The 17,711-nt window shown below is 38.4% G+C and overlaps 1 protein-coding gene across 1 annotated transcript in view; it reads left to right on the top strand.

Annotated features, from left to right (window-relative positions):
• Positions 1-17,711, top strand: part of TMEM156 (transmembrane protein 156) — a 112,051-nt gene that overhangs the window by 2,631 nt on the left and 91,709 nt on the right. The gene's annotated exons all lie outside the window — the stretch shown is intronic.

Genomic DNA, 17,711 nt, shown 5'->3' with positions numbered 1-17,711 from the left:
TCTTGCCATACTGCTGGCCAACCAGGTCTCAACCTGGGTTCACAGGAATCTATTGAACATGGTCAGACTTAGCTCACAATATCATTGCTGTTTTTCCCCCACTTCCCCTTATGGGTGACCAGTGTGGTCACCAGCCAGACCACATAGCATATATTCTTGCTGCTTGAATTCACTGAGTGAAAATGTTAGAATTAGAATAATGGTAAACTAGTTCAATGTTGAAGCTATTGTGTATAAGATAAATAGGCTGAGAGAAAGCCTATTTAGAATAGTTTCCTCAAGTAGGTCATATAGCTATAGCTAGTATTACCAATTAACAACAACAGCAAAGCAGCTCCAAAAATTTAGCTTGCATCTAATGAAAACTAGGAAGTAAATCTAAAAATGACTTCAAAAACTATTAAGTATTGGTTAGTGTTTTATGAGAACTGGTGATTATAAGAGCATAGAGGTTTACCCACTTGGTCTGGCTTCAATGACTGGATAATCAGAGCTCAACTAGAAGAAGAAAGAGGAGGAAAAAAAGAGTCATCTGATACAATGTGATGAACTTGACCTATTCTTGTGGATGTAGTAGCTAAAAAGAGGGAACAAATCTTTACAGTGAGGATCACGCCCACCCCCTCCATACACAGAGTAGACAGGGATAGACAACTTGGACATTGGCTACTCAAAATGGGGGGTGGGGTGGGGCGGCTATAAAGGCAAGACGTGACTGGCTTACAAGCTTTCAAGAGGGAGCCTAGATCCAGAGGGCATGGAGGAAGGTAGAATCTCCACTGGAGGAAGGTAGTATTCAATCTGTCTGGGCAGGGCTGATGAAAGGAGATGGAGTAGGTCTTTTGTGGTACTACAGTGAATAATTGTTATCAGGACTGACTGAGGGTTGGAAATGTAAAGGTAGACATTTTGTAGCAAAAGAAGGGGAGTGGTTGACTTTGGAGTCCAGGAGTGGAGGTCCCTGGGACCATCAAGGAAGAAGAGCAGAGTGCGGATCCCTACCCAGAGAAGCTGTGACCCAGAGATGGAGGCAGAGATGATGACATGGAGAGATGGAGCAGCTGGAGACTCTAGACCTAGAGAGGGAGAGGGGCTGTGTGCTGAAGACCGGAGGTGGGGGGTTGGGGGGCAGGCTTGCAGGGTATACCCTTTGGTTGGTTTATGATGCATGGAGGGGATTTTAACCATGGCAATGAAACGATATACGACAGGATGAATGTAAAGCTAATGTTCTCCCATGTAAACTATCACATAATTCACAATAAAACGTTTTTTTAAAAAAAAAAGAACTACTACACTAGCAAAAAAAAAAAAAAAAAGAGCATGTTAGTTTTTCTTTTGAGGGCCAAGGTTTCTCATTGTTGGGGTAGTTTTGGGAACGAAGAAGAAACTTATAAGGGGATACAGCTGGGAGTGCTAGTACCCCTTCTATTTGTGGATGGAAACAAGAGCTTTTATAAAGTCCACCTTAGGCAAATTTCATTGGCCTAAACTAGCATATCAGTTCTCCTTGATTTTGTCAATAATCAGTCATCATAACGATTTTTGTTCTTAGTTTCATATCTGATTACATCATCAGCTTTCAACATTTTCTATTCTTCTTCCCTCAGACTTAAGAGAGCTGTTTATTTCTCTTTTCCTAGTCCAAGAACAAAATAGATATTTCCTCACACTCTTTTTAGGTTTATTTGGGGATTTTGTTTCATAGACATCCAAGTTAAGATCAACAAACAAAACAGAAATGTTTGAAAACCACTACTTTTATCTGATGTTATATAGTGGTAGAAAGAATCGTGGACTCAAACCACTATAAATGGAAAGTTGATCATTAGGCATAATTACTGCACTAACGTATTAATAATGCTTTGCATTTTTATAATGCTTCATGGATCATCAGGAAGTTTATATAGCTTCATTTAATATAGTCCTAGCTTTGGTAGCTATTCATAAGGTTTTCAGTGACTAATGATTTGAAAGTAGTTCGTCACTCTTTCTTCCTAGCCTGTCTTTGTCTGGAAGCTCATCTGAAACCTGTCCACCATGGGTGACTCTGCTGGTGATTTAAAATACCGGTGGCATAGCCCTCAGAATCACAGCAACTCAAGCCACTGCAGCACGACAGACAGATGTGTGGTGGCCGTTTGGTTTTATGTCGAAACTGTCACTTTAAATTTCGATATCAATCCTGATACAATCAAGATGTTCTATCCTAAGATGGCGGCTCCAGGAATAGTTGAGCATTTTGAATTAGAATACAATGGATTTCTTGATTCTTCTACAAATTCCCCTAGCTGTAAGCCCTCCAATCCTCCAAATATTCCTGGACCAAGAAGCAGTTGTTTGAACAGAGCATGGGAACACTGAATGTTTTAAAATTAAGAAAGGTGTGCGACAATGTTGTATTCTTTCACCATACTTATTCAACCTGTATGCTGAGCAAATAATCTGAGAAGCTGGGTTCTATGAAGAAAAATGTGGCATCAGGATTGGAGGAAGACTCATTAACAACCTGCGATATGCAGATGATACAACCTAGCTTGCTGAGAGTGAAGAGGACTTAAAACATTTACTGATGAAGATCAAAAATCCTTTGATATGGATTACATCTCAATGTAAAGAAAGCAAAAATCCTCACCACTGGACCAATAAACAACATTCTTATCAATTGAGAAAAGATTGAAGTTGTCAACGACTTCATTCTTCTTGGATCAACAATCAACACTCATGGAAGTAGCGGTCAAGAAATCAAATGACGTATTGCATTAGGCAAATCTGCTGCACAGGAGCTTTTTAAAATGTTGAAGAGCAAAGATGTCGGCTTGAGGACTAAGGTGCGCCTGACCCAAGCCATGGTATTTTCAATAACCTCATATAGATGCGACAGCTGGACAGTGAATAAGGAATATCATAGAAGAATTGATGCCTTTGAATTATGGTGTTGGAGGAGAATACTAAAAGTGCCATGGGCTGCCAAAAGAACTAATCGATCTGTGTTGGAAGAAGTGCAGCCATAGTGCTCCTTAAAGGCCAAGATGGCCAAACTTTGTCTCTCATACTTTGGACATATTGTTAGGAGGGAACAGTCGTTGGAGAAGGATATCATGCTTGGTAAGATGGAGGATCAGAGATAAAGAGGAAGACCCCCAACGAGATGGATCGGCCAGGTGACATCATTGATGGACTCAAGTGTGGCAGCGGTGGTGAGGTTGGCCCAGGATCTGACATTGTTTCGTTCTGCTGTGCATGGAGTCGCTATGAGTTGGTTCTAACTCGATGGCACCTGACAACAACAACACATTTTGGTAGCAAGTGGATTGCAAGCTGGACTGCTAACCTCAAGGTCAGCAGTTCAAAACTACCAGTTGCTCCCTTCAAGTGAGAAAGATGAAGCTTTCTGATCCTGTAAAGATTTACAGCCTCAGAAACCCTAACAGGGTAACTATGAATCAGAACTGACTTAACGGCACATCACCACTACCACCAACAAAATGTGATTAAACAAAGAGTCTGGTGTGGTGCTGTAGGATAAGCATTGGATTGTTAACCACAAGGTTGCCAGTTCAAACCCACCAGCCATTTCCCAGGAGAAAGATGAGGTTTTGCACCCTTAAAGATTTATCACCTTGGAAATCCCATACAGGGATAGAATTGACTGGATGGTAGTGACTTTGGTTGGGAGCCATATTGATGAAATGATGGAGATTTGACCATATTTGTGTGCTTTTTTTGATTAGTAGTTTTTGTTCACAATAATAGCTGGTCTATTAAAGGAATTGACTTTTCAATTAATGCATTTCATAAAGTAAAATACTTTCAAAAGTTATTTAAATGATAAGCTAAAAGTATTCTATAAATGCTAAAATAAACCTAGAGATTTCCATCTAGGATAATCCTCTCTGAAACTTGTGTCTATTTTTTAAAAATAATTTTTTCTTGTGTTCTAGTCACTCTAATTTCTAAGATAAATACTATAAAATGATTTTTACTTATCAATTATTCACTGATGCCCTACCTTTAACATGTCAAATTAATTCAAATAGAATCTTAATGAGGAATAATGTATTCATGAAGTTTAATAGATTTTATTTCAAAATAATAAACCCTCTGAAGACGTAGGGTAAAAATAGAGTACTGTTTGATCATTTTTCATCAAGAAAGTATCTGAGTCTCTGAATAATCATTAGGAAGAATAATAAAATACCACAATTATACATTGTATGCTATTAGACTAACGTTTACCAAAGAAGAGGGATTTTAACAAATTCTTCAACAGTGTTTGAGACTTCTTATGAGTTTACATTGGGTATGCACACCTGGTGTGGCTCTGTAAGATAAGCACTGGACTGTAAATCACAAGTTCCATGGTTCAAGCTCATCAGCCACTACTAGGAAACCCTACACAAGGTTGCTCTCAGTCAGAACCAACTTGACACCTCTTAACAACAACAATAACATGCACTAGGCAAGATATTGACAGGAGAGCTTTTGACCTCTCAGCTTATTTGAAAAACAGTTTATACTTTTTGTTGTTGTTAGGTGCCATTGAAGAGGTTCCAATTCATAGGGACTCTATGCCGTGGTGTCGGTTCCAACTCATAGCATATTAATGTTATATAAACTTGCCCTCACTTTGAAACAATTGAAGCAACCCTACCTGCAATTCTTCATTACAATCACCTTCACTTGCTGCAATTGCAGCTTTGAAATCATTGAAGAGGCTCTAAGTCATTTTTGCACTCCTGTAAGACTAAGAACCGCATGCACCTGCATGAAACAACGCTCCTACAAACTAGATTTAAAGGTACACTTAAGAATGGATCTGGCCAATAACCTACTGCCTGTACTTCTAACTGGGACAGAAATAGCACAGACAAAAACACCTCAAGTCTAATTTTATCTAGCTGCTTTGACTTCCTCAGATACTTTTAAGAGCCAAACTGACATAAACTATGTTTACCAGCTTTCATTTCCTCTTCCATTTCACACTTTCTGATGAAAATGGCAGTGTAATGAGCAGTGAAATTAAAGAAAACACTGAATAAAGGATAAGGGGACTTCAAGCATTTACAAGCTATAGGATAGACTGAAATATATGAATATATGTCCTGGTGTGGCATCATAGGACAAGTACTTGATCTCAGGTTGGTGTGAACCTTAAGGTTGTCAGTTCAAACCTACAAGTCACTCCTCGGAAACCCTGTACAGGGTTGCTATGAGTCAGAACCGATTCAATGGTACTTAACAACAACAACAACAACAATCCATATCAAGTACTGTGTAAACTATTTTTGCAAGTAATAACACATTTTAACTCATATTAAGTATTTAGATCCTGGTAATGCATTATTTTCAACAGAGACTCTTCTGAAAATCGTTGGAAACTAGGAATGAAACTAGATGGATAAAGTTACTTTGTCATAAATCTTTACTTCTTATTGAATTTAATGAATTAGTATGGTTGTAATATGGTTACCAATTTGACACTATATATACAACAATATGCACTGGGAAAAATACTGTTGAAAATCATAGTTTTGCAATACTTTGTTAGAAATGGCCTTATTCTCTTATCAACTCTGTTATAATGCCAACAATTCTTGCTTGGGATTCCACTTAACTGCTTTTCTTATTGCTTTAGTGGATAAATACTCTCTCAGGATATCGCTTTTGTTTTTATAGGGAAAAAAATGGCTTTCTCTAAGACATTTATGTTGTTTTATCTTCCTTTTACTACTCTCTTTTTTTCTCTGTAGCTCTTACTACCTATATAATTTACTTATGTATTCTGCTCCTGTAAAGATTTACAGCCTCAGAAACCCTATGCAGGGTCGTCGCTATGAGTTGGATTGACTCCATGGCACATAACAACAACAACATCTTTTTTTAATATCTGACATACTCTACTAGAGGAAAACTCCATGTAAATGAAGGTTTTCTCTGTTTTGTTCACTGATGTATTTCAAGCATATAGGACAGTATTCCTCATTACATTAGAAAGAACTCAATGAGTATTTGTTGGTTGAGTGAATTTTCTGAGTCCTATTGAATTGCTAATGGATATTTACAGCTGTTTCTCTTCATTTTGAGTTTTGCCTCATCAGCAAAAAAAGATCCCATGGACTTTACTCCCACGTGTGGAATGTACGAAGTATGAATCTAGGAAAATTGGAAATTGTAAAAAATGAAATGGAACTCAGAAACATAGATATCTTAGGCATTAGTGAGCTGAAATGAACTGGTATTGACCATTTTGAATCTGACAACCACATGGTTCACTATGCTGGGAATGACAAATTGAAGAGGAATGGTGTTGTATTCATTGTCAAAAAGAACATATCCAGATCAGTCATGAGGTATAACACTGTCTGTGATAGGATAATATCCATGCACCTATAGGGAAGATCAGTTAATATCACTATTATTCAAATGTATGAACCAACCACTAAAACCAGTGTGGATGAAATAGAAGAATTCTATCAACCTCTATAATCTGAAACTGATCAAACATGCAATCAAGAAGTATTGATCAGGAGCTCTGGTAGTGTAGTGGTTACGAATCAGGCTGTGAACCTTAAGATGTATTGATCATTACTGGCGATTGGAATGCAAAGGTTGGGAGTAAAGAGGAAAGATCAGTAGTTGGAAAATATTGCCTTGATGATAGAATTGATGCTGGAGATAGCATAATAGAATTCTGAAAAATCAATGATTTGTTCATTTCAAATACCTTCATTAAACAGCATAAGAGACGATTATGCACATGGACCTCACCAGATGGAATACACAGAAATCAAATTGACTACATCTGTGGAAAGAGACAGTGGAGAAGCTCCATATTATCAGCCAAAACAAGGCCAGGGGCAGATTGTGGAACAGACCATCAATTGCTCATATGCAAATTCAAACCGAAACTGAAGAAAATGAAAACAACTGCACGAGAGAGCCAAAATATGACCTTGAATATATCCCACCTGAATTTAGAGATCATCTGAAGAACATATTTGATATATAAACACTAAAAACCGCAGACCAGAAGAGTTGTGGGATGACATCAAGAACATCATATAGGAAGAAAGCAAAAAGTCATTGAAAAGACAGAAAAAGGAAAATGTCAAAATGGTTGTCAGAACAGACACTGAAATTTGCTCTCCAGGAGAGAGATGCTAAAGCAAATGGAAGAAATGACGAGGTATAAGAACTGAACAGAAACTTTCAAAGGTCAGCTTGAGAAGACAAAACCAAATATTACAACAAAGTGTGCAAAGATCAGAAAACCAAAAGGGAAGAATGCACTCAGCATTTCTCAAGCTTGAGGAACTGAAGGAAAAATTCAAACTTCGACTTTAATCATTGAAGGATTCTCTGGGAAAATTATTGAATGATGTAAAAAGCATCAAGAGAAGATGGAAGGAATACACAGAGTCACTGTACCAAAAGGAAATGGTTGATGTTCAGCCTTTTCAAGAGGTAGCATATGATCAAGAGCCAATGATACTGAAGGAAGAAGTCCAAGGTGCATTGAAGGAATTGGCAAAGAACAAGTCACCAGGAATTGATGGAATAAACATTGAAATATTTCAATAAAGTGAAGTGGCATTGGAGGCACTCACTCATCTATGCCAATAAATTTGGAAGACAGCTATGTGGGCAACTGATTGGAAGAGATCCATATTTGTGCCCATTCCAAAGAGAGGTGACCCAATGGAATGTGGAAATCATTGGGCAATATCTTTGATATACATGTGAATAAAGTTTTACAAAAGGTAATACAGAAATGGCTGACAGAGAACTTCCAGGGTTCAAGATGAATTTAGAAGAGGCCGTGGAATGAGGGATATTATTGCTGATGTCCAATGGATCTTGGCTGAAAGCAGAGAATATCAGAAAGATGTTTTCCTGTGCTTTATTGACTACGCAAAGGCTTTCAATTATGTGGATCATGACAAGCTTTGGACAACATTGCGAAGTATGAGTATTCCAGAACACTTAATTGTGCTTATAAGGAATCTGTACCTGGACCAAGAGGCAATTGTTCGAACAGAACATGGGAACCCTGAATGGTTTAAAATTAAGTAAGGTGTGCGACAGGGTTGTATTCTTTTACCATACTTATTCAACCTGTATGCTGAGCAAATAATCCGAAAAGCTGGGTTCTATGAAGAAAAAAGTGGCATCAGGATTGGAGGAAGACTCATTAACAACCTGCGATATGCAGATGATACAAGCTTGCTTGCTGAAACTAAAGAGGACTTAAAATACTTACTGATAAAAATCAAAGAGCACAGCCTTCGGTCTGGATTGCATTTCAATGTAAACAAAATTAAAATCCTCACCACTGGACCAATAAACAACATTCTTATCAATGGAGAAAAGATTGAACTTGTCAAGGACTTCATTCTTCTTGGCTCAACCATCAACACTAATGGAAGCAGAAGTCAAGAAATCAAAGGGTGTATTGCATTAGGCAAATCTGCTGCACAAGAACTTTTTAAAGTCTTGACGAGCAAAGATGTCAGCTTGAGGACTAAGGTGTGCCTGACCCAAGCCATGGTATTTTCAATAAACTCATATGCATGTGAAAGCTGGACAATGAATAAGGAAGACTATAGAAGAATTGATGCTTTTGAGTTATAGTGTTGGAGGAGAATATTGAAAGTACCATGGGCTGCCAAAAGAACCAAAACATCTATGTTAGAAGAAGTGCCGCCAGAGTGCTCCTTAGAGGCCAGAATGGCTAAACTTCGTGTCTCATACTTCGGACGTATTGTCAGGAGGGACCAGTTGCTGGAGAAGGATATCATATTTGGTAAGGTGGAGGGTCAGAGAAAAAGAGGAAGACCCCCCCACTGAGATGGATTGGTCAAGTGTCAGCATCAATGGGCTCAAGCTTGGCAACAGTTGTGAGCTTGGCCCAGGACCCTGCAGTTTTTCGTTCTGTTGTGCATAGGATCGCTATATGTTTGTACTGACTTGATGCTACCTAATAATAACAACAATTGAGTTGTCAGGTGCTGTTGCGCCAGCTTAACTCATAGCCACCCCATGTGACAGAGTAGAACTACCAAATAGGCTTTCATTGGCTGTAATCATTTTAGAACTCTACTGGCATAATAGGTGATGTGTTGAGTTGCTAACCACAAGGTCAGCAGTTTGAAGAAAGATGAGGCTTGCTGCTCTCGTACAGATTTATAGCCTAGGAAACCCTATACAGGGTTGCTATGAGTGGGAACTGACTCCAATGTCATACAACAACAATAATTTTTATAGAAAGAGATTACCTGGTCTTTGTCCTGCCATGCTGCTGGGTAGGTGTGAATCAGCAATCTTTTGGTATGCCACAGGGGCGACTTTGTGCCTGATAAAGGAAGAAGTAAAAGACAAGGTCTTGAAGAAAGCATTTTTTTTTTCATCTGATCTTTACAACTGTCTTGTGGTTTAGGCAGGCCAGATATTATTATCCTCATCTTACATTTCTGAAGCAAGAATTTCATCATAAACCCAGAACTGTTAGGCTGTGCAGTCTGTGAAATTTATTTCACAGAATCTTTTATTTAAAAGACATATGTCTCATTATCTTGAGTCATTTTCTTTATCCAGGGGGGATTTTTATAGTGTGCCTTTACTTCCCTTGTTTTGACAAGTAAGATGAGCTGTCTTTTTCTTATGTCCCAATCTGCCTTTCAAATACTCCTACAATAAGTTAACAGTTATCCCAAGCTCTATGCTTCACACACTTTCTGTCCCCCACCCCCGGTGAACAATCTGTCTTCCCCAATCATTCTAGGAATAATCTGTATGTTCTCTAGACTCCCTTGCTCTCAATCTGGTTAACTCCACAGATGTATTGCTTGTACACAACAGGATACGTTTTTCTTCCTTTCCCACTCAGTACTACCAGAGAAGTTTTCACTGTTTCACTCAAGCAGTTATATTTCCATTTTTTCATACTCACACGTATGAAAAATTAGAAATATAATTGCTTGAGTTTTGCTAAGGAAATCTATACTATTTTTGAGTTTGTGCCCATTGTTAGAGACATGGCTGTGACCCAAGGAAAACAACATATCTTCTGTAAAGTCTCTTTAAATTTGGCAGTTAACAACGTGCGATATGCAGATGATACAAGCTTGTATAAACTCTTCCCAATTCTGGCAGCTGACATTTTAAAATTGCTGAATTATGCTACAGAATATTCAATTATGATGAATGATCTTTACAATTAATTGATTATTTCTTAGAGGTATAATTTCCATACAAGAAAACAGAAAGATCTTAAGTGTTTAGTTAGATGAATTTTAACAGTTATATGAGCCCATGTATAAAACAATAGATTTGCATCTTTCCTGGAAAGGTTTCTCTTGCCCTTTGCAGTTAAATCTGCCCCTACCCTGAAGGCAACTTTCTCAGTAGTGTTGCCTTTACTTATACTTGTATTTTACCAATTCCACTGTTCACTGCCATGGAGTAGGTTCCAACTCATAGTGACTCTGTAGGACACAGTAGAGTAGAACTGCTCCCGAGGGGTTCTGAGGCTGTACATCTTGATGGGCTCGGACAGCCTTAACTTTCTCCATTGGAATGGCTGGTGGGTTTGAACTGCTAACCTTGTGGTTAGTATCCCAGACCAAACAGTGTCTGTTTTTCAGTTTGGTGGTGGTGGCTCTGTGCTGTGGAGTCGGTTCCGACTCATAGCGACCCTGTACAGGGTTTCCGAGGCTGTAAATCTTTACGGGAACAGAAAGCCTCATCTTTCTCCCGTGGAACTGCTGGTAGTTTCAAACTGCTGACCTTGAGGTTCGCAGCCTGATTTTTTAGTTTAGCATATGGCTATTGAGATTCATCCCTGTTATAGTTTATAGTATTACTTCCTTTTTTAAAAATAGCTAACTAGTAATTCCTTGTATAAATATGCCACAATTTGTATATTCACTCAGTGGGTGGTTTTCAGTGTTTAGTTGTTATAGATAGTACAGCTGTGAACATTTTTGCACAAGTTTTTGTGTGTATGTTTTTATTTTGGGGGGTAACTATCTCGTAGTAGTGTGGTGCTGTAGGATAAGCACTGGACTGCTAACTGAAAGGCTGGCTGTTCAAACCCTCCAGATGCTTCGCAGAAACCTTACACAGTGTTACTATGAGTTGTTATCGACTTGACGCCACTGAACAACAACCACGGCATCCTGGTGTGGTGCTGTGGGTTAATGAACTGGACTGCAAACTCGGTTTGAGCTGCAAAGTTGGTGGTTCAAGTGCACCAGCCACTCCTGGGAAACCCTACAAAAGTCGCTATGAGTCGGAACCGACTCGATGGCACTCAACAACAACAACAGTAGCAACATCTAGTAGTTGAGGAGCCCTGGTGTTGCAGTGGGCAAGTGCTCGATGGCTAAGATTGGAACCCTCAGTCAATTCTGAGGAGAAAGCTGCAGTAGTCTGCCGCTGTCAAGATTTCCAACTTTGGAAATCATATGGGGCAGCTCTACTCTTGTCTTAGAGGGTCACTATGAGTCAGAATGGAGTCCTGGTGTGGCACTGTAGGATCAGCACCAGACTACAAACTGAAATGTCAGCAGTTCAAACTCACCAGCTGCTTCTCAGAAACACTATGCAGAGTCCGTAAGAATTGGCACTTAACAACACAATAATGAGTCAGAATCGAGGCAGCAGCAATGGTTTTTGTTTTTAAATCTAGAGACAGGATGGCTGGGTATATTTAATTTTATGAGTCTGCCAAACACTTCTCCAAAGTGTGGTGGTACTGGCTCTATTTTTTGGTGGCAAAAATTTATTTTTTCTTGTTTATATTTAACATACTGACGCACTTAGAATAAATGCTGTCTGAAAGAATTCATGCTTTTTCCAAATATGCCTGACAACTAATAAGCAGAGGACTAGTTTAATTCTTGGGAAAATATGACTTGATACAGAGGAGTTTCTGGAGCTTCTATTATGTGACAAACAAAAAAGATTTTATTATCAATTTTCTCTTATTTTTAAAGGTCAACAGATAGTTGAGACCTCTGTTTCTGAAAGACACTTCTGATACAAAATACCTTATAAATGTGAGATCAAGCATATTAAGAACTTTTTAAAAAATACATAGCTAAACTGGTAAGAGTAAGCAAACTCCTGAGAGGCTGAAACTGACTAGGAATTACAAATCCAGATGGGTGAAGCATGTTGGAACAAATTGGTTACCTCAGGAGCGTCAACCAATTCCTGGGGACCTAGAGTGTCCATTTTATTGGACCACATGTGGTAGAACAGAGAAAAGTGAAGACTGGCGCTCTGGTAGGTGACATGTTCCACGGAAAGGAAATTTACGAAAAATTCTGGTCTGACTATGAGAGAACATCTTGGCTGTGCATGGAACAGAGAGTTTGTAAATACAGAAAAAAAAACCAAACAAACATTGCCTTTGAGTCAATTTCAACTCATGAAGACCCAGTGTGCTACAGAATAGAACTGCTTCATAGGATTTTCTTGGCTAAACTGGCCAAAATTTTGATATTGGGAGTCGTTGCCCATAACAAACAAACTTGATCCAAGAGTTTAATTTAAAGTCATTTTGGTTGTTGTTGTTGTTAAGTGCTGTAGAGTCAGCTCCGACCCATAACAATCATGTATAGGGTTTCTGAGAAGTGGCTGGTGGGTTTGAACTAACAACCTTGCGGTTCAAACTGACCTTGTGAGCCAGCGCAGCATCCTGCCGCACCACACCAGGACTCCCTGGTAACAATAAACACTAAAAATAAAAACAAAACACCAAAACACAGACTCACAACTATAGAGCTGATTCTGACTCATAGTGACCTCTAGGTAAGTTTTCAGAGACTGTAATCTTGACAGGAGCAGACAGCCTCATCTGTCTTTCTTGATGGTAAGTGAGGTTGAACCACTGACACTGTGTTGTTTAGAAATCCAATGCTGATCCCATAGCACCAGCATAGCTTCACCACGTAGCAGAGGCAAACAAATACCAATCCTCTTTGGAGGAAAACACCTTTGGATAAAGGCTTCAAATAATTTCCCACATAAAATTCCAAGGAAAATTAGGCACTGTTAAAAATTGTAACATACGTGAACACTCAACAGACAAGAACAACTGAAGCAATACAAGACAATAAGATCTTCAAAGACCAGATATTGGAATTGTAAGATACAAAATATAAAATAAGTATATTTAATATTGTTCAACCAATAAAGCAGAACATTAAATATGAATAAGAAACAAAACTATTAAAGTAACCAGGCAGTTGAGTATTGTGCTGTTTTAAAGAACCATCTATATGGGTCAAGGAGTCCTGGTGTGGCGCCGTGGGCTAATGCGCTGGACTGCAAAGTTGTTTGACCCCACCGCTCCTTGGAAACCCTATGCAGGGTCGCTATGCACTGGAAATGACTCCAAGGCATTTAACAACCACATATGGGGTCAAATTGACAACAGTAACTCAAAAGGTTAGAAAGGAAGCTTGAGGAACAACAAATTTATGTTAGTGGGAGAGGAACAATTTAGAAAAAGGAGAGTAAGAATGGCTAGATAGCTTGAAGAATGTAATCAAGGTAACTGAACTGGACATTTAGAAATTGTTGAATTGGTATGCATTTTGCAATGTATAGCTTTAGTAATAAAACAATAAAAAATAAAATAAAATAAATTATTTATAACCATAACCAGGCAGATTTAAAAAAAAAACAAACCTATTAAAACTTTTCGTTGTAAAAATACAATGATTTTGACACCCAACGAATGAAACAAAGAGATTAAGCATAACTGAATGGTGAATTAATTGGAATCTAGATCTAGAACAGGGATCCAAGGAAACAGCAAGTATGAAGCAGAGTTTAGGAGACACAGAACACAAAGGGAGGTAATTCTAATCAAAGTTGCACAAGTTGAGATACAATACGGGGAGAGATAATGGATGAGAATTTTACAGAACCAATGAAAGAAACTCTCAGATTTAGAAAATCAAGGGAATAAATAAAAAGAAATTCTGTAAAATATGAAAAATAGATTTCCAAAGCAATCAGTGATTGTACAATTTTACATTACCACCAGTAATGTATGAGAGTTCAATTCATTGCAGCTTTATTCATTAACAGAAAAATAGAAAGAAATGCTCCTTGTCTAAGGATGAGTATCTAATTTTTTATATATTTAATCAAAACTTTGTTGTTGTTGTTAAATACCATCGAGTTGGTTTTGACTCATAGAGACCCTGTCTATATAGGATTTTTGAGGAATGGCTGGTGGGTTTGAAATGCCAACCTTGAGGCTCAGACTGACCTTGTAGTCCAGCGCATTATCCTGCAGAGCCACACCAGGACTCACTATAGCTACATGTGGAGTGTGAACCACAATATCTGTGTTCGGACCTCCAGCCACACCGCAGGACAAAGATGAGGCTTTCTACACCTGGGAAGATTTAAAGTCTCAGAAACCCTGTACGGAGTTGCTATGAGTCGGAATCAACTCGATGGCACTTACCAACAACAACATAGCTACCTACAGCAACATGACTGAACCATGGTAAGTAACAACATTAAACAACAGAAAAAAGCAGAGCAAAACAAAACAAAAACTCTCAACAATAAACCAAACCCAGATTATAAATAAATAATAGTGTACTTTATATATATAACGAAAGTATGAAAAACGATATAATATGTTATTTAGGAAAGCGTATCCTGGCGTGGGGAGTCCTGGTGTGACGCTGTGGGTTAATGCGCCAGACTGCAAAGCCGTTTGAAATGAAAGGTCAGCGGGCGATTCAAGCTCACCAGCTGCTCCTCAGAAACCCTATACAGGGTCGCTTTGGGTCAGAATCCACTCGACGGCACTTAACAACAACAACATCCTGGTGTTGTGCTGTAGAAAAAGCACTGGACTGCTAACCACAAGGTCGGCAGTTCAAACTTAACCACCTGCTCCTTGGAAACCCTAAACAAGGTCGCTATGAGTCGGAACCGACTGCACAGCGATTAACAACAATAAGGTTTTGATTGAATATATAAAAAATTAGATACTCATCCTTTTATAGAACATTTGTTTCTATTTTTACTATGAACTGGAGTTAGTAAAATGAAGGTGTGATAAACATACAGTTCATGATAGTGTCTAATCTTTGGGAAAGAAGGAAAATATAAAAATAGGAGGAGTCTTGGTGTGGCGCTTGGAGGATTAACTGTATAGCAGGGTCGGTTTGAACTGCAAGATCGGCAGTTCAAACTCACCATCTGCTCCTCGGAAACCCTATGCAGGGTCGCTATGAATCGGAACCGACTCGATGGCACTTAATAACAACAACAACGTAAGAATAGGGAGGGATTGCAGTTGGTTTTGTTAGGTGCAACTGAGTTGGTTCTGACTCATAGCGACCCGATGTACAATAGAATACAACACTGCCCAGTGCTGTACCATCCTCACAACTGGTTTTATGTTTAGATATGATAATTTTTATAACGAAAGTTTAAAAACAGAATAGTGATAGTTGATACTATTTTTTAACTCTAGTTCTGTTTTTGTTCCTTAAGAGAAAATAACTGACTTGCGCATTTCTCCTATACTGTAACGTATTTTCCTAATTCTGTTTAGTATTCTACTTACTTCCTCTGAGAGAGTGCAGTCTTACTTTTGCAGTAATTATGGAATGCGTTTCTAAGTTGGGAGCGAGAATTTAGATGTCTGACTTCAGCAAAATTAATGGCAATAGTTAAATTAATAAATCCTTGTCTATGGAGATGAGAATATAGTCCACCAGGTGACAAAAATGATTGAGTACAATTTATTTATTTCTAAAATGCTATCAGGGGAGGATGTGCCCTCTATTTATTTCTTTTCCAATTGAATTATTTAAAACTGAGCATTAAAAACCATCATAAATGACCTTACAGTCAACTGTGAAAGAGACTCATCAGTTTTAGAAAGCCCAGTTGGTCATTTATTAAATAAAAAGACAGCAACATTGACAGTATAAATTTCTCTGCCCCCCTTCTAAGTCATATCATAGGAATATGAATTCAAGAAGTTGAGAATTTCATAAGATTAAAAAGTGTCAATGAAGAAATGGAATGACGGCAAAAATAAGTTATTCATGTGTCTCTGTAATATAAAAAATTTATATTAGATAATACATTTTCATCTTTTTCCTGGGACATTATTACTGAAGGCAATCTTTTAAAAAAAATTACAGTTACAACTGTACTACAAATTTGATTTTAATTTTATTATGATATTATGTAATGTGTATGTGAGTAAATTTTCATGGGCACCCCCTCCCAAAAGAAAAACATTATAGCAATTCAGGCATGAATATTTTTTGTAGCTGGAAATTAAATTGGAATTATTACAGAAGTGATTTCAAATATAGAGGACTGGCAATTTATCATTAAATAATAAAAATATAATGTTGTTTGGTGCCTTAGAGTTGGTTCTGACTCACAGTGACCCGATTGTACAACAGGATGAAATACTGCCCGGTCCCGCGCCATCCTCTAAATCATTGCTAAGTTTGAACCCATTGTTGCAGAGCCTGCAGCAAGCAATCTCACTGAGAGATGGCCTCTTTTCCTCTGACCTACTTTTCCCAAGCCTGGCATCCTCCTTCATGGACTGGTTCCTTCTGAGAACAAGTCCAAAGTATAGGAGATGAAGTCTTGCTGTTCTTGTTTCTAAGGAGCATTCTGGTGGTACTTTTTCCAAGCCAGATTTGTTTGTTTTTCTGGAAATTTGTGGTATATTCAATATGTTTCACCAACATCATAATTCAAAGGCAGTAATTCTTTTTCGGTCTTCCTTATTCATTGCCCAGTTTTTACATGCATATGTTGTTGTTATGTGCCGTGGAGTCGGTTCCGACCCATAGCGACCCTGTACAGGGTTTCCGAGGCTGTAAATCTTTATGGGAGCAGAAAGCTTCATCTTTCTCCCATGGAGCATATGAGGCAACTGAAAATATCATGGCTTGGGTCAAATACACCTTAGTCCTCAAAGTGACATCTTGCTTTTTATCACTTTAAAGAGATCTTGTGCAGCAGGTTGTTGTTGTTGTTGTCAGGTGCCATAGAGTCGAAACCGACTTATAGCGACTGCATACACAGCAGAACGAAACAATGTCTGATTCTGGGCCAACCTCACTACCACTGCCACACTTGACGCCATCAATGATGCCACCTGGCCGATACATCTCGTTGGGGGTCTTCCTTTTATTCTCTGACCCTCCACCTTACCAAACATGTTGTTCTTTTCCAACGACTGTTCCCTCCTGACAATATGTCCAAAGTATGAGAGACGAAGTTTGGCCATCTTGGCCTCCAAGGAGCATTCTGGCTGTACTTCTTTCAAAACGGATCTATTGGTTCTTTTGGCAGCCCATGGCATTTTCAATATTGTCTTTTAACACTATAATTCAAAACCATCAATTATTCTACAGTCTTCCTTATTCACTGTCCAGTTTTCACATGCATATAAGATTATTGAAAATACCATGGCTTGGGTCAGGTGCACCTTAGTCCTCAAGGTGACAACTTTGTTCTTCAATACTTTAAAAAGGTCTTGTGCAGCAGATTTGCCTAATGCAATACATCATTTGATTTTTTGACTGCTGCTTCTGTGAGTGTTGATAGTTGATCCAAGAAGATAGAAGTCTTTGACAACTTCAGTCTTTTCTCCATTGATAAGAATGTTGTTTATTGGTCCAGTGGTGAAA

Source organism: Chrysochloris asiatica, unplaced genomic scaffold (genome assembly GCF_000296735.1).
Source record: "Chrysochloris asiatica unplaced genomic scaffold, ChrAsi1.0 scaffold00230, whole genome shotgun sequence".
NCBI lineage: Eukaryota > Metazoa > Chordata > Mammalia > Afrosoricida > Chrysochloridae > Chrysochloris > Chrysochloris asiatica.
Note: the sequence above shows the minus strand (reverse complement) of the source record. Positions and strands in the feature narration are given on the sequence as shown.